The sequence below is a fragment of the Balaenoptera acutorostrata genome, unplaced genomic scaffold (genome assembly GCF_949987535.1).
Source record: "Balaenoptera acutorostrata unplaced genomic scaffold, mBalAcu1.1 scaffold_1139, whole genome shotgun sequence".
NCBI lineage: Eukaryota > Metazoa > Chordata > Mammalia > Artiodactyla > Balaenopteridae > Balaenoptera > Balaenoptera acutorostrata.
This window is the reverse complement of record NW_026646687.1, coordinates 27396-45564: the sequence shown is the minus strand read 5'-3', so window position 1 is coordinate 45564 and position 18169 is coordinate 27396. Positions and strand designations below refer to the sequence as shown.

At 51.2% G+C, this 18169-nt stretch overlaps 3 non-coding genes across 3 annotated transcripts; all 3 read right to left on the bottom strand.

Annotated features, from left to right (window-relative positions):
* Positions 1-218: 218 nt before the first annotated feature.
* LOC130707003 (5S ribosomal RNA) lies at positions 219-337 on the bottom strand. The gene has a single exon (XR_009007028.1). It is a non-coding gene; the product is annotated as a 5S ribosomal RNA (ribosomal RNA).
* Positions 338-1250: 913 nt separating this feature from the next.
* LOC130706989 (5S ribosomal RNA) lies at positions 1251-1369 on the bottom strand. Its single transcript, XR_009007014.1, has one exon. It is a non-coding gene; the product is annotated as a 5S ribosomal RNA (ribosomal RNA).
* Positions 1370-2286: 917 nt separating this feature from the next.
* LOC130707004 (5S ribosomal RNA) lies at positions 2287-2405 on the bottom strand. The gene has a single exon (XR_009007029.1). It is a non-coding gene; the product is annotated as a 5S ribosomal RNA (ribosomal RNA).
* Between the last annotated feature and the right edge of the window lie 15764 nt (positions 2406-18169).

The following is an 18169-nucleotide window of genomic DNA, read 5'->3' as shown; positions in this document are numbered from 1 at the left end:
CGGAGTCTGGGTCCAGGCCAGCCACCCCGGGAGCGGCTGGGATGCGGCTGCCTTCCAGGGCCGCCTTCTGGCCGCCTGGCCGGCCAGGCAGGCGGAGAGCGCCCCCTCTGGCGCGCTCTGCTGGGAGGGGTCGGAGGTAGGTGGGGCCTGCAGCGGTGCCCGGCGGCGGGGGCGGAGGCGGCGGGCGACTTAAGGAGAGGGCGGAGCGGGAGGCAAAAAGCCTACAGCACCCGGTATTCCCAGGCGGTTTCCCATCCAAGTACTAACCAGGCCCGACCCTGCTTAGCTTCCGAGATCAGACGAGATCGGGCGCGTTCAGGGTGGTATGGCCGTAGACGCAGGAGGGGCCCGCGGGGTGCCTCTTGAGGCTCAGCTTCGCTGGCGCTTGCGCCTTACCGCCCTGCCGGCGGCCAGCCCTCTCCGGCAGGGCCCTGCCGCCCGCCCAGGCAGGCGACAGGACGCCTCGGGGACCCGGGGGTGGCGGAGTGGTGGGCGACCTCGCAGCCCAGGGCGGGCGGGACGCCCCAGGCCCGTCGGCGCTTGGCGCCCCGCCGCAGATCCCGCTCGACGCTCACAGGGACGTGGCCCCGGAGGCTTCAGGGCCCGGCGGCCGCGGTCCCTTGGGCATCCCCCCCTGCCCGCCCACGCGGAGTTAGGCGCAGGCCAGCCACGGCCGGGCCGGCCCTCCAGCCGGGCAGCAGCTGGCCCGAAGCCACTGGGAGCCACCACTGAGTGGGCACGGCCCCTTAGCCCCAGCAAGGCCACCCTTGCCCCCACGCCGCCCGCCGAGCACAGGACCCCGCCCCTGGTGGCCGGCAGGCCCGGGGAAGCGGTCCCGGCCCCCGCCCCCGCTCCCGCCCCCGGCCGAGGCGAAACGGCGGAGGGGGGGGGGCTTTTCCCGGAGGGAGCTGCGGAGAGACACACGGGCAGCCAGCTGGCTGCGGCGCGGCTGGGCTCTGGTGGGCGCGGCCAAGTGCAGGTGGAGGGCCTCGCGGGCCGCACGGCCGGCACCCCGGCCTGCGGCGGAGTCTGGGTCCGGGCCAGCCACCACGGGAGCGGCTGGGGTGCGGCTGCCTTCCAGGGCCACCTGCTGGCCTCCTGGCCGGCCAGGCCGGCGGGGAGCGCCCCCTCTGGCGCGCTGTGGTGGGAGGGGCCGGAGGAGGTGGGGCCTGCGGCGGTGCCCGGGCGGGGGCTGAGGCGGCGGCCGAGGCCGCGGGCGGCTAAAGGAGAAGGCGGAGCGGGCGGCAAAAAGCCTACAGCACCCGGTATTCCCAGGCGGTCTCCCATCCAAGTACTAACCAGGCCCGACCCTGCTTAGCTTCCGAGATCAGACGAGATCGGGCGCGTTCAGGGTGGTATGGCCGTAGACGCCAGAGGGGCCCGCGGAGTGCCTCTTGAGGCCCAGCTTCGCTGGCGCTTGCGCCTTACTGCCAGCCCGGCGGCCAGCCCGCCCCGGCAGGGCCCCACCGCCCGCCCAGGCAGGGGGAAGGGCGTCCTCGGGTACCGGGGCGGGTGGGGGGTGGCAGAGGGGTTGGCGACCTCCCAGCCCAGGACGGGCGGGACCCACCAAACCGTTCGGCGCTTGGCGCCCGGCCCCAGATCCCGCACGTCCCTCACGGGGACGTGGCCCCGGAGGCTTCAGGGCCCGGGGCCCGCGGTCCCTTGGGCCTCCCCGCTGCCCGCCCACGCGGCGCTAGGCGCAGCCCAGCCGCAGCCCGGGCCGGCCCTCCTGCCCGACGGCAGTCGGCCCTTAACCCACTGGGAGCCACCATTGAGTCACCACGGCCCCTTAGCCCCAGCAAGGCCACCCTTGCCCCCACGCCACCCGCCGAGCACAGGACCCGGCCCCTGGTGGCCGGCCGGCCCGGAGAACCGGCCCCGGCCGCCGCCCCCGCTCCCGCCCCACGGCCGTGGCGAAACGGCGGCGGGGGGGGGGGATTTTTCCGGAGGGAGCTGTGGAGAGACACACCGGCAGATAGGTGGCTGCGCCGGGGCTGGGCGCTAGTGGGGGCGGCCAGGTGCAGGTCAAGGGGCTCGCGGGCCGGACGGCCGGCACCCGGGCCTGAGGCGGAGTCTGGGTCCAGGCCAGCCACCCCGGGAGCGGCTGGGATGCGGCTGCCTTCCAGGGCCGCCTTCTGGCCGCCTGGCCGGCCAGGCAGGCGGAGAGCGCCCCCTCTGGCGCGCTCTGCTGGGAGGGGTCGGAGGTAGGTGGGGCCTGCAGCGGTGCCCGGCGGCGGGGGCGGAGGCGGCTGGCGACTTAAGGAGAGGGCGGAGCGGGAGGCAAAAAGCCTACAGCACCCGGTATTCCCAGGCGGTTTCCCATCCAAGTACTAACCAGGCCCGACCCTGCTTAGCTTCCGAGATCAGACGAGATCGGGCGCGTTCAGGGTGGTATGGCTGTAGACGCCAGAGGGGCCCGCGGAGTGCCTCTTGAGGCCCAGCTTCGCTGGCGCTTGCGCCTTACTGCCAGCCCGGCGGCCAGCCCGCCCCGGCAGGGCCCCACCGCCCGCCCAGGCAGGGGAAGGGCGTCCTCGGGTACCGGGGCAGGTGGGGGGTGGCAGAGGGGTTGGCGACCTCCCAGCCCAGGACGGGCGGGACCCACCAAACCGTTCGGCGCTTGGCGCCCGGCCCCAGATCCCGCACGACCCTCACGGGGACGTGGCCCCGGAGGCTTCAGGGCCCGGGGCCGCGGTCCCTTGGGCCTCCCCGCTGCCCGCCCACGCGGCGCTAGGCGCAGCCCAGCCGCAGCCCAGGCCGGCCCTCCTGCCCGACGGCTGTCGGCCCTTAACCCACTGGGAGCCACCATTGAGTCACCACGGCCCCTTAGCCCCAGCAAGGCCACCCTTGCCCCCACGCCACCCGCCGAACACAGGACCCGGCCCCTGGTGGCGGGCCGGCCCGGAGAACCGGCCTCGGCCGCCGCCCCCGCTCCCGCCCCACGGCCGTGGCGAAACGGCGGCGGGGGGGGGATTTTTCCGGAGGGAGCTGTGGAGAGACACACCGGCAGATAGGTGGCTGCGCCGGGGCTGGGCGCTAGTGGGGGCGGCCAGGTGCAGGTCAAGGGGCTCGCGGGCCGGACGGCCGGCACCCGGGCCTGAGGCGGAGTCTGGGTCCAGGCCAGCCACCCCGGGAGCGGCTGGGATGCGGCTGCCTTCCAGGGCCGCCTTCTGGCCGCCTGGCCGGCCAGGCAGGCGGAGAGCGCCCCCTCTGGCGCGCTCTGGTGGGAGGGGTCGGAGATAGGTGGGGCCTGCAGCGGTGCCCGGCGGCGGGGGCGGAGGCGGCGGGCGACTTAAGGAGAGGGCGAAGCGGGAGGCAAAAAGCCTACAGCACCCGGTATTCCCAGGCGGTCTCCCATCCAAGTACTAACCAGGCCCGACCCTGCTTAGCTTTAAAGCACCCGAAAAGCGGCAAAACCTCCACAATGATGCCCTTGGCCAAAAAGGGCGTATCCGTTTTTTCCTGAATATATTCAGGAAAAAACGCATTCGCCTTTTTGGCCAACCAAGCAACCTGGAAAGGCAAATCAGCGCTACCAAGAAGTCTCGCTTCCCATCGGTCAAAAGGGCCATGCTGAATAAAGTGTCCAAACCAGAAATGCAGGACAGGCCATGGAGAAACGGGAGCCTTGCTACGCTGATGGGCGGGATGTACATTGCCAACAGCCACTCTGGAGAAGTGTACGGTGTGTCCTGAAGCATCTAAAAAACTCAGTTTAGAGAGCATAGGGCACTTCCACTCATGGGCGTATAAATTGGGAAAACTAAAAATCAGCAAGACACAGGCACCCCAAATTTAGGGCTGCTCTGTTGACAAGAACCTCCACTTCGTTACACCTTAAATATCCCAGGAAAGAGAAAAATGGATAAAGAAGTTGTGGTCCGTATGTACAATGGAATATCACTCAGCCATGAAATCAACGTCATAAGGCTAGCAGCAGCATGATGAGTGGATTTAGGTACGACGATTCTAAGTGAAATAAGTCACACAGAAAAAGACACTTATCCTAAGACATCACTTATAGAGGGAATGTAAAAACCGCTACACTTGAACTGAATTACAAAACAGAACAGAGGCACACGTTTAGAAAACACACTATGGCTGCTTAACGGGAAAGGTGAGGTGGGGTGATGCATCAAACAAGGGTTTCAAATTAGCTCAGATACCGTTCCATAAACCCAAAATGTAATAGACAGACCTACTCCTTGCTCAGTGAACTGGACTCAACACCCCCTATTCACCACCCAAGAATATATCTGACTAGTAAGAAGCATAAAACCTATGTATTGATATCTCTCTGTAAGTGAGTCAAGTGGGTGTAAAGCGGCAGAAACACAGCAGTGAAAAGCAGCTAAACCCCATTATAAAAATCCATTACTTTTAAAAACCCGTGAAACAAAGACAGTGAGAGAGAGAGAAATTCTTACCAAATTCGTTCAGGGGCTGTGATGCCACCTGGATTGACCATATCTAGAACCACAGCTGATGGAGACATAAGGGTGGACACTCTTGGGGCTGAGAGGTTTGGTGAGGTTGGGGGAGCAAACGCAGACCCTTTAAAGTAATACTGCGTGGTACCCATCCCATGGGTCCTTAATCTCCAGGGTCAAGGGCATCTTCATACATCGAAAACATGCATGAGAAACCCAGAAGAGGGTACACCGTGTGATCGGGAAAGGTTTCTAAAACGCACCTCATTTCTCATCTCCTTGTGCTCGGGTTCGCCATTCCAGCCGTTTTACTAGCAATCTCCCTCCTTGGAGAATCAGCACCTTTAACCTCCTGTTCCGTACAGGCTGCAATTTGTCCTGAGGATGAACGGGAAGAGGGGGAACCAATGAGAGACTAGCTCTAGGGGTTGGGACATGCACAGGTCACTCTATTTTCCCATCAGGAAGAAGAATTAACCACAGGCTCAGCCTGCCGCCCGGAACCAGAATAGGGCCTGAAGCAATCCTGCACTTTTGCAGCCAGCTCCCAAGAAAGCGAGTTGAAAAATGGAGCTCAGGGGCACTGCAATTCACAAACCTGCAGAGTTATAAATGATAACTCTCGTCCACAAATATATTGAGGGAAGGCAACGAAGAGAATTTGAAAGCAAGGCAGAATTGCAGGAAACAGATTTCAGGAGGTAGATTCGAATCGCCTTTAAAGCACCCGAAAAGCGGCAAAACCTCCACAATGATGCCCTTGGCCAAAAAGGGCGTATGCGTTTTTTCCTGAATATATTCAGGGAAAAACGCATACGCCCTTTTTGGCCAACCAAGCAACCTGGAAAGGCAAATCAGCGCTACCAAGAAGTCTCGCTTCCCATCGGTCAAAAGGGCCATGCTGAATAAAGTGTCCAAACCAGAAATGCAGGACAGGCCATGGAGAAACGGGAGCCTTGCTACGCTGATGGGCGGGATGTACACTGCCAACAGCCACTCTGGAGAAGTGTACGGTGTGTCCTGAAGCATCTAAAAAACTCAGTTTAGAGAGCATAGGGCACTTCCACTCATGGGCGTATAAATTGGGAAAACTAAAAATCAGCAAGACACAGGCACCCCAAATTTAGGGCTGCTCTGTTGACAAGAACCTCCACGTCGTTACACCTGAAATATCCCAGAAAGAGAAAAATGGATAAAGAAGTTGTGGTCCATATGTACAATGGAGTATCACTCAGCCATGAAATCAACATCATAAGGCTAGTAGCAGCATGATGAGTGGATTTAGGTATGACGATTCTAAGTGAAATAAGTCACACAGAAAAAGACCCTTATCCTAAGATATCACTTATAGAGGGAATGTAAAAACCGCTACACTTGAACTGAATTACAAAACAGAACAGAGGCACACGTTTAGAAAACACACTATGGCTGCTTAACGGGAAAGGTGAAGTGGGGTGATGCATAAAACAAGGGTTTCAAATTAGCTCAGATACCGTTCCATAAACCCAATATGTAATAGACAAGACCTACTCCTTGCTCAGTGAACTGGACTCAACACCCCCTATTCACCGCCCAAGAATATATCTGACTATTAAGAATCATAAAACCTATGTATTGATATCTCTCTGTAAGTGAGTCAAGTGGGTGTAAAGCGGCAGAAACACAGCAGTGAAAAGCAGCTAAACCCCATTATAAAAATCCATTACTTTTAAAAACCCGTGAAACAAAGACAGTGAGAGAGAGAGAAATTCTTACCAAATTCGTTCAGGGGCTGTGATGCCACCTGGATTGACCAGATCTAGACCCACAGCTGATGGAGACATAAGGGTGGACACTCTTGGGGCTGAGAGGTTTGGTGAGGTTGGGGGAGCAAACGCAGACCCTTTAAAGTAATACTGCGTGGTACCGATCCCATGGGTCCCAAATCTCCAGGGACAAGGGCATCTTCCTACATCGAAAACCTGCATGAGAAACCCAGAAGAGGGTACACCGTGTGATCGGGAAAGGTTTCTAAAACGCACCTCATTTCTCATCTTCTTGTGCTCGGGTTCGCCATTCCAGCCGCTTTACTAGCAATCTCCCTCCTTGGAGAATCAGCACCTTTAACCTCCTGTTCCGAACAGGCTGCAATTTGTCCTGAGGATGAACGAGAAGAGGGCGAACCAATGAGAGACTAGCTCTAGGGGTTGAGACACGCACAGGTCACTCTATTTTCCCATCAGGAAGAAGAATTAACCACAGGCTCAGCCTACCGCCAGGAACCAGAATACGGCCTGAAGCAATCCTGCGCTTTTGCGGCCAGCTCCCAAGAAAGCGAGTTGAAAAATGGAGCTCAGGGGCACTGCAATTCACAAACCTGTAGAGTTATAAATGATAACTCTCGTCCACAAATATATTGAGGGAAGGCAACGAAGAGGATTTGAAAGCAAGGCAGAATTGCAGGAAACAGATTTCAGGAGGTAGATTCGAATCGCCTTTAAAGCACAGGAAAAGCGGCAAAACCTCCACAATGATGCCCTTGGCCAAAAAGGGCGTATGCGTTTTTTCCTGAATATATTCAGGAAAAAACGCATACGCCCTTTTTGGCCAACCAAGCAACCTGGAAAGGCAAATCAGCGCTACCAAGAAGTCTCGCTTCCCATCGGTCAAAAGGGCCATGCTGAATAAAGTGTCCAAACCAGAAATGCAGGACAGGCCATGGAGAAACGGGAGCCTTGCTACGCTGATGGGCGGGATGTACACTGCCAACAGCCACTCTGGAGAAGTGTACGGTGTGTCCTGAAGCATCTAAAAAACTCAGTTTAGAGAGCATAGGGCACTTCCACTCATGGGCGTATAAATTGGGAAAACTAAAAATCACCAAGACACAGGCACCCCAAATTTAGGGCTGCTCTGTTGACAAGAACCTCCACTTCGTTACACCTGAAATATCCCAGAAAGAGAAAAATGGATAAAGAAGTTGTGGTCCATATGTACAATGGAGTATCACTCAGCCATGAAATCAACATCATAAGGCTAGTAGCAGCATGATGAGTGGATTTAGGTATGACGATTCTAAGTGAAATAAGTCACACAGAAAAAGGCACTTATCCGAAGATATCACTTATAGAGGGAATGTAAAAACCGCTACCCTTGAACTGAATTACAAAACAGAACAGAGGCACACGTTTAGAAAACACACTATGGCTGCTTAACGGGAAAGGTGAGGTGGGGTGATGCATCAAACAAGGGTTTCAAATTAGCTCAGATACCGTTCCATAAACCCAAAATGTAATAGACAGACCTACTCCTTGCTCAGTGAACTGGACTCAACACCCCCTATTCACCACCCAAGAATATATCTGACTAGTAAGAAGCATAAAACCTATGTATTGATATCTCTCTGTGAGTGAGTCAAGTGGGTGTAAAGCGGCAGAAACACAGCAGTGAAAAGCAGCTAAACCCCATTATAAAAATCCATTACTTTTAAAAACCCGTGAAACAAAGACAGTGAAAGAGAGAGAAATTCTTACCAAATTCGTTCAGGGGCTGTGATGCACCTGGATTGACCATATCTAGACCCACAGCTGATGGAGACATAAGGGTGGACACTCTTGGGGCTGAGAGGTTTGGTGAGGTTGGGGGAGCAAACGCAGACCCTTTAAAGTAATACTGCGTGGTACCCATCCCATGGGTCCTAAATCTCCAGGGTCAAGGGCATCTTCCTACATCGAAAACATGCATGAGAAACCCAGAAGAGGGTACACCGTGTGATCGGGAAAGGTTTCTAAAACGCACCTCATTTCTCATCTCCTTGTGCTCGGGTTCACCATTCCAGCCGCTTTACTAGCAATCTCCCTCCTTGGAGAATCAGCACCTTTAACCTCCTGCTCCGTACAGGCTGCAATTTGTCCTGAGGATGAACGGCAAGAGGGGGAACCAATGAGAGACTAGCTCTAGGGGTTGGGACACGCACAGGTCACTCTATTTTCACATCAGGAAGAAGAATTAACCACAGGCTCAGCCTGCCGCCCGGAACCAGAATAGGGCCTGAAGCAATCCTGCGCTTTTGCGGCCAGCTCCCAAGAAAGCGAGTTGAAAAATGGAGCTCAGGGGCACTGCAATTCACAAACCTGCAGAGTTATAAATGATAACTCTCGTCCACAAATATATTGAGGGAAGGCAACGAAGAGAATTTGAAAGCAAGGCAGAATTGCAGGAAACAGATTTCAGGAGGTAGATTCGAATCGCCTTTAAAGCACCCGAAAAGCGGCAAAACCTCCACAATGATGCCCTTGGCCAAAAAGGGCGTATGCGTTTTTTCCTGAATATATTCAGGGAAAAACGCATACGCCCTTTTTGGCCAACCAAGCAACCTGGAAAGGCAAATCAGCGCTACCAAGAAGTCTCGCTTCCCATCGGTCAAAAGGGCCATGCTGAATAAAGTGTCCAAACCAGAAATGCAGGACAGGCCATGGAGAAACGGGAGCCTTGCTACGCTGATGGGCGGGATGTACACTGCCAACAGCCACTCTGGAGAAGTGTACGGTGTGTCCTGAAGCATCTAAAAAACTCAGTTTAGAGAGCATAGGGCACTTCCACTCATGGGCGTATAAATTGGGAAAACTAAAAATCAGCAAGACACAGGCACCCCAAATTTAGGGCTGCTCTGTTGACAAGAACCTCCACGTCGTTACACCTGAAATATCCCAGAAAGAGAAAAATGGATAAAGAAGTTGTGGTCCATATGTACAATGGAGTATCACTCAGCCATGAAATCAACATCATAAGGCTAGTAGCAGCATGATGAGTGGATTTAGGTATGACGATTCTAAGTGAAATAAGTCACACAGAAAAAGACCCTTATCCTAAGATATCACTTATAGAGGGAATGTAAAAACCGCTACACTTGAACTGAATTACAAAACAGAACAGAGGCACACGTTTAGAAAACACACTATGGCTGCTTAACGGGAAAGGTGAAGTGGGGTGATGCATAAAACAAGGGTTTCAAATTAGCTCAGATACCGTTCCATAAACCCAATATGTAATAGACAAGACCTACTCCTTGCTCAGTGAACTGGACTCAACACCCCCTATTCACCGCCCAAGAATATATCTGACTATTAAGAATCATAAAACCTATGTATTGATATCTCTCTGTAAGTGAGTCAAGTGGGTGTAAAGCGGCAGAAACACAGCAGTGAAAAGCAGCTAAACCCCATTATAAAAATCCATTACTTTTAAAAACCCGTGAAACAAAGACAGTGAGAGAGAGAGAAATTCTTACCAAATTCGTTCAGGGGCTGTGATGCCACCTGGATTGACCAGATCTAGACCCACAGCTGATGGAGACATAAGGGTGGACACTCTTGGGGCTGAGAGGTTTGGTGAGGTTGGGGGAGCAAACGCAGACCCTTTAAAGTAATACTGCGTGGTACCGATCCCATGGGTCCCAAATCTCCAGGGACAAGGGCATCTTCCTACATCGAAAACCTGCATGAGAAACCCAGAAGAGGGTACACCGTGTGATCGGGAAAGGTTTCTAAAACGCACCTCATTTCTCATCTTCTTGTGCTCGGGTTCGCCATTCCAGCCGCTTTACTAGCAATCTCCCTCCTTGGAGAATCAGCACCTTTAACCTCCTGTTCCGAACAGGCTGCAATTTGTCCTGAGGATGAACGAGAAGAGGGCGAACCAATGAGAGACTAGCTCTAGGGGTTGAGACACGCACAGGTCACTCTATTTTCCCATCAGGAAGAAGAATTAACCACAGGCTCAGCCTACCGCCAGGAACCAGAATACGGCCTGAAGCAATCCTGCGCTTTTGCGGCCAGCTCCCAAGAAAGCGAGTTGAAAAATGGAGCTCAGGGGCACTGCAATTCACAAACCTGTAGAGTTATAAATGATAACTCTCGTCCACAAATATATTGAGGGAAGGCAACGAAGAGGATTTGAAAGCAAGGCAGAATTGCAGGAAACAGATTTCAGGAGGTAGATTCGAATCGCCTTTAAAGCACAGGAAAAGCGGCAAAACCTCCACAATGATGCCCTTGGCCAAAAAGGGCGTATGCGTTTTTTCCTGAATATATTCAGGAAAAAACGCATACGCCCTTTTTGGCCAACCAAGCAACCTGGAAAGGCAAATCAGCGCTACCAAGAAGTCTCGCTTCCCATCGGTCAAAAGGGCCATGCTGAATAAAGTGTCCAAACCAGAAATGCAGGACAGGCCATGGAGAAACGGGAGCCTTGCTACGCTGATGGGCGGGATGTACACTGCCAACAGCCACTCTGGAGAAGTGTACGGTGTGTCCTGAAGCATCTAAAAAACTCAGTTTAGAGAGCATAGGGCACTTCCACTCATGGGCGTATAAATTGGGAAAACTAAAAATCACCAAGACACAGGCACCCCAAATTTAGGGCTGCTCTGTTGACAAGAACCTCCACTTCGTTACACCTGAAATATCCCAGAAAGAGAAAAATGGATAAAGAAGTTGTGGTCCATATGTACAATGGAGTATCACTCAGCCATGAAATCAACATCATAAGGCTAGTAGCAGCATGATGAGTGGATTTAGGTATGACGATTCTAAGTGAAATAAGTCACACAGAAAAAGGCACTTATCCGAAGATATCACTTATAGAGGGAATGTAAAAACCGCTACCCTTGAACTGAATTACAAAACAGAACAGAGGCACACGTTTAGAAAACACACTATGGCTGCTTAACGGGAAAGGTGAGGTGGGGTGATGCATCAAACAAGGGTTTCAAATTAGCTCAGATACCGTTCCATAAACCCAAAATGTAATAGACAGACCTACTCCTTGCTCAGTGAACTGGACTCAACACCCCCTATTCACCACCCAAGAATATATCTGACTAGTAAGAAGCATAAAACCTATGTATTGATATCTCTCTGTGAGTGAGTCAAGTGGGTGTAAAGCGGCAGAAACACAGCAGTGAAAAGCAGCTAAACCCCATTATAAAAATCCATTACTTTTAAAAACCCGTGAAACAAAGACAGTGAAAGAGAGAGAAATTCTTACCAAATTCGTTCAGGGGCTGTGATGCACCTGGATTGACCATATCTAGACCCACAGCTGATGGAGACATAAGGGTGGACACTCTTGGGGCTGAGAGGTTTGGTGAGGTTGGGGGAGCAAACGCAGACCCTTTAAAGTAATACTGCGTGGTACCCATCCCATGGGTCCTAAATCTCCAGGGTCAAGGGCATCTTCCTACATCGAAAACATGCATGAGAAACCCAGAAGAGGGTACACCGTGTGATCGGGAAAGGTTTCTAAAACGCACCTCATTTCTCATCTCCTTGTGCTCGGGTTCACCATTCCAGCCGCTTTACTAGCAATCTCCCTCCTTGGAGAATCAGCACCTTTAACCTCCTGCTCCGTACAGGCTGCAATTTGTCCTGAGGATGAACGGCAAGAAGGGGAACCAATGAGAGACTAGCTCTAGGGGTTGGGACACGCACAGGTCACTCTATTTTCCCATCAGGAAGAAGAATTAACCACAGGCTCAGCCTGCCGCCCGGAACCAGAATAGGGCCTGAAGCAATCCTGCGCTTTTGCGGCCAGCTCCCAAGAAAGCGAGTTGAAAAATGGAGCTCAGGGGCACTGCAATTCACAAACCTGCAGAGTTATAAATGATAACTCTCGTCCACAAATATATTGAGGGAAGGCAACGAAGAGAATTTGAAAGCAAGGCAGAATTGCAGGAAACAGATTTCAGGAGGTAGATTCGAATCGCCTTTAAAGCACCCGAAAAGCGGCAAAACCTCCACAATGATGCCCTTGGCCAAAAAGGGCGTATGCGTTTTTTCCTGAATATATTCAGGAAAAAACGCATACGCCCTTTTTGGCCAACCAAGCAACCTGGAAAGGCAAATCAGCGCTACCAAGAAGTCTCGCTTCCCATCGGTCAAAAGGGCCATGCTGAATAAAGTGTCCAAACCAGAAATGCAGGACAGGCCATGGAGAAACGGGAGCCTTGCTACGCTGATGGGCGGGATGTACATTGCCAACAGCCACTCTGGAGAAGTGTACGGTGTGTCCTGAAGCATCTAAAAAACTCAGTTTAGAGAGCATAGGGCACTTCCACTCATGGGCGTATAAATTGGGAAAACTAAAAATCAGCAAGACACAGGCACCCCAAATTTAGGGCTGCTCTGTTGACAAGAACCTCCACTTCGTTACACCTGAAATATCCCAGGAAAGAGAAAAATGGATAAAGAAGTTGTGGTCCGTATGTACAATGGAATATCACTCAGCCATGAAATCAACGTCATAAGGCTAGCAGCAGCATGATGAGTGGATTTAGGTACGACGATTCTAAGTGAAATAAGTCACACAGAAAAAGACACTTATCCTAAGACATCACTTATAGAGGGAATGTAAAAACCGCTACACTTGAACTGAATTACAAAACAGAACAGAGGCACACGTTTAGAAAACACACTATGGCTGCTTAACGGGAAAGGTGAGGTGGGGTGATGCATCAAACAAGGGTTTCAAATTAGCTCAGATACCGTTCCATAAACCCAAAATGTAATAGACAGACCTACTCCTTGCTCAGTGAACTGGACTCAACACCCCCTATTCACCACCCAAGAATATATCTGACTAGTAAGAAGCATAAAACCTATGTATTGATATCTCTCTGTAAGTGAGTCAAGTGGGTGTAAAGCGGCAGAAACACAGCAGTGAAAAGCAGCTAAACCCCATTATAAAAATCCATTACTTTTAAAAACCCGTGAAACAAAGACAGTGAAAGAGAGAGAAATTCTTACCAAATTCGTTCAGGGGCTGTGATGCACCTGGATTGACCATATCTAGACCCACAGCTGATGGAGACATAAGGGTGGACACTCTTGGGGCTGAGAGGTTTGGTGAGGTTGGGGGAGCAAACGCAGACCCTTTAAAGTAATACTGCGTGGTACCCATCCCATGGGTCCTAAATCTCCAGGGTCAAGGGCATCTTCCTACATCGAAAACATGCATGAGAAACCCAGAAGAGGGTACACCGTGTGATCGGGAAAGGTTTCTAAAACGCACCTCATTTCTCATCTCCTTGTGCTCGGGTTCGCCATTCCAGCCGCTTTACTAGCAATCTCCCTCCTTGGAGAATCAGCACCTTTAACCTCCTGTTCCGTACAGGCTGCAATTTGTCCTGAGGATGAACGGCAAGAGGGGGAACCAATGAGAGACTAGCTCTAGGGGTTGGGACACGCACAGGTCACTCTATTTTCCCATCAGGAAGAAGAATTAACCACAGGCTCAGCCTGCCGCCCGGAACCAGAATAGGGCCTGAAGCAATCCTGCGCTTTTGCGGCCAGCTCCCAAGAAAGCGAGTTGAAAAATGGAGCTCAGGGGCACTGCAATTCACAAACCTGCAGAGTTATAAATGATAACTCTCGTCCACAAATATATTGAGGGAAGGCAACGAAGAGGATTTGAAAGCAAGGCAGAATTGCAGGAAACAGATTTCAGGAGGTAGATTCGAATCGCCTTTAAAGCACCCGAAAAGCGGCAAAACCTCCACAATGATGCCCTTGGCCAAAAAGGGCGTATGCGTTTCTTCCTGAATATATTCAGGAAAAAACGCATACGCCCTTTTTGGCCAACCAAGCAACCTGGAAAGGCAAATCAGCGCTACCAAGAAGTCTCGCTTCCCATCGGTCAAAAGGGCCATGCTGAATAAAGTGTCCAAACCAGAAATGCAGGACAGGCCATGGAGAAACGGGAGCCTTGCTACGCTGATGGGCGGGATGTACATTGCCAACAGCCACTCTGGAGAAGTATACGGTGTGTCCTGAAGCATCTAAAAAACTCAGTTTAGAGAGCATAGGGCACTTCCACTCATGGGCGTATAAATTGGGAAAACTAAAAATCAGCAAGACACAGGCACCCCAAATTTAGGGCTGCTCTGTTGACAAGAACCTCCACTTCGTTACACCTGAAATATCCCAGGAAAGAGAAAAATGGATAAAGAAGTTGTGGTCCGTATGTACAATGGAATATCACTCAGCCATGAAATCAACGTCATAAGGCTACCAGCAGCATGATGAGTGGATTTAGGTACGACGATTCTAAGTGAAATAAGTCACACAGAAAAAGACACTTATCCTAAGACATCACTTATAGAGGGAATGTAAAAACCGCTACACTTGAACTGAATTACAAAACAGAACAGAGGCACACGTTTAGAAAACACACTATGGCTGCTTAACGGGAAAGGTGAGGTGGGGTGATGCATCAAACAAGGGTTTCAAATTAGCTCAGATACCGTTCCATAAACCCAAAATGTAATAGACAGACCTACTCCTTGCTCAGTGAACTGGACTCAACACCCCCTATTCACCACCCAAGAATATATCTGACTAGTAAGAAGCATAAAACCTATGTATTGATATCTCTCTGTAAGTGAGTCAAGTGGGTGTAAAGCGGCAGAAACACAGCAGTGAAAAGCAGCTAAACCCCATTATAAAAATCCATTACTTTTAAAAACCCGTGAAACAAAGACAGTGAAAGAGAGAGAAATTCTTACCAAATTCGTTCAGGGGCTGTGATGCCACCTGGATTGACCATATCTAGACCCACAGCTGATGGAGACATAAGGGTGGACACTCTTGGGGCTGAGAGGTTTGGTGAGGTTGGGGGAGCAAACGCAGACCCTTTAAAGTAATACTGCGTGGTACCCATCCCATGGGTCCCAAATCTCCAGGGTCAAGGGCATCTTCCTACATCGAAAACATGCATGAGAAACCCAGAAGAGGGTACACCGTGTGATCGGGAAAGGTTTCTAAAACGCACCTCATTTCTCATCTCCTTGTGCTCGGGTTCGCCATTCCAGCCGCTTTACTAGCAATCTCACTCCTTGGAGAATCAGCACCTTTAACCTCCTGTTCCGAACAGGCTGCAATTTGTCCTGAGGATGAACGAGAAGAGGGGGAACCAATGAGAGACTAGCTCTAGGGGTTGAGACACGCACAGGTCACTCTATTTTCCCATCAGGAAGAAGAATTAACCACAGGCTCAGCCTACCGCCAGGAACCAGAATAGGGCCTGAAGCAATCCTGCGCTTTTGCGGCCAGCTCCCAAGAAAGCGAGTTGAAAAATGGAGCTCAGGGGCACTGCAATTCACAAACCTGTAGAGTTATAAATGATAACTCTCGTCCACAAATATATTGAGGGAAGGCAACGAAGAGGATTTGAAAGCAAGGCAGAATTGCAGGAAACAGATTTCAGGAGGTAGATTCGAATCGCCTTTAAAGCACAGGAAAAGCGGCAAAACCTCCACAATGATGCCCTTGGCCAAAAAGGGCGTATGCGTTTTTTCCTGAATATATTCAGGAAAAAACGCATACGCCCTTTTTGGCCAACCAAGCAACCTGGAAAGGCAAATCAGCGCTACCAAGAAGTCGCGCTTCCCATCGGTCAAAAGGGCCATGCTGAATAAAGTGTCCAAACCAGAAATGCAGGAGAGGCCATGGAGAAACCGGAGCCTTGCTACGCTGATGGGCGGGATGTAAATTGCCATCAGCCACTCTGGAGAAGTGTACGGTGTGTCCTGAAACATCTAAAAAACTCAGCTTAGAGAGCATAGGGCACTTCCACTCATGGGCGTATAAATTGGGAAAACTAAAAATCACCAAGACACAGGCAGCCCAAAGTTTAGGACTGCTCTGTTGACAAGAACCTCCACTTCGTTACACCTGAAATATCCCAGAAAAGAGAAAAATGGATAAAGAAGTTGTGGTCCGTATGTACAATGGAATATCACTCAGCCATGAAATCAACGTCATAAGGCTAGCAGCAGCATGATGAGTGGATTTAGGTACGACGATTCTAAGTGAAATAAGTCACACAGAAAAAGACACTTATCCTAAGACATCACTTATAGAGGGAATGTAAAAACCGCTACACTTGAACTGAATTACAAAACAGAACAGAGGCACACGTTTAGAAAACACACTATGGCTGCTTAACGGGAAAGGTGAGGTGGGGTGATGCATCAAACAAGGGTTTCAAATTAGCTCAGATAACGTTCCATAAACCCAAAATGTAATAGACAGACCTACTCCTTGCTCAGTGAACTGGACTCAACACCCCCTATTCACCACCCAAGAATATATCTGACTAGTAAGAAGCATAAAACCTATGTATTGATATCTCTCTGTAAGTGAGTCAAGTGGGTGTACAGCGGCAGAAACACAGCAGTGAAAAGCAGCTAAACCCCATTATAAAAATCCATTACTTTTAAAAACCCGTGAAACAAAGACAGTGAAAGAGAGAGAAATTCTTACCAAATTCGTTCAGGGGCTGTGATGCCACCTGGATTGACCATATCTAGACCCACAGCTGATGGAGACATAAGGGTGGACACTCTTGGGGCTGAGAGGTTTGGTGAGGTTGGGGGAGCAAACGCAGACCCTTTAAAGTAATACTGCGTGGTACCCATCCCATGGGTCCCAAATCTCCAGGGTCAAGGGCATCTTCCTACATCGAAAACATGCATGAGAAACCCAGAAGAGGGTACACCGTGTGATCGGGAAAGGTTTCTAAAACGCACCTCATTTCTCATCTCCTTGTGCTCGGGTTCGCCATTCCAGCCGCTTTACTAGCAATCTCACTCCTTGGAGAATCAGCACCTTTAACCTCCTGTTCCGAACAGGCTGCAATTTGTCCTGAGGATGAACGAGAAGAGGGGGAACCAATGAGAGACTAGCTCTAGGGGTTGAGACACGCACAGGTCACTCTATTTTCCCATCAGGAAGAAGAATTAACCACAGGCTCAGCCTACCGCCAGGAACCAGAATACGGCCTGAAGCAATCCTGCGCTTTTGCGGCCAGCTCCCAAGAAAGCGAGTTGAAAAATGGAGCTCAGGGGCACTGCAATTCACAAACCTGTAGAGTTATAAATGATAACTCTCGTCCACAAATATATTGAGGGAAGGCAACGAAGAGGATTTGAAAGCAAGGCAGAATTGCAGGAAACAGATTTCAGGAGGTAGATTCGAATCGCCTTTAAAGCACAGGAAAAGCGGCAAAACCTCCACAATGATGCCCTTGGCCAAAAAGGGCGTATGCGTTTTTTCCTGAATATATTCAGGAAAAAACGCATACGCCCTTTTTGGCCAACCAAGCAACCTGGAAAGGCAAATCAGCGCTACCAAGAAGTCTCGCTTCCCATCGGTCAAAAGGGCCATGCTGAATAAAGTGTCCAAACCAGAAATGCAGGACAGGCCATGGAGAAACGGGAGCCTTGCTACGCTGATGGGCGGGATGTACACTGCCAACAGCCACTCTGGAGAAGTGTACGGTGTGTCCTGAAGCATCTAAAAAACTCAGTTTAGAGAGCATAGGGCACTTCCACTCATGGGCGTATAAATTGGGAAAACTAAAAATCAGCAAGACACAGGCACCCCAAATTTAGGGCTGCTCTGTTGACAAGAACCTCCACTTCGTTACACCTGAAATATCCCAGAAAGAGAAAAATGGATAAAGAAGTTGTGGTCCATATGTACAATGGAGTATCACTCAGCCATGAAATCAACATCATAAGGCTAGTAGCAGCATGATGAGTGGATTTAGGTATGACGATTCTAAGTGAAATAAGTGACACAGAAAAAGGCACTTATCCGAAGATATCACTTATAGAGGGAATGTAAAAACCGCTACACTTGAACTGAATTACAAAACAGAACAGAGGCACACGTTTAGCAAACACACTATGGCTGCTTAACGGG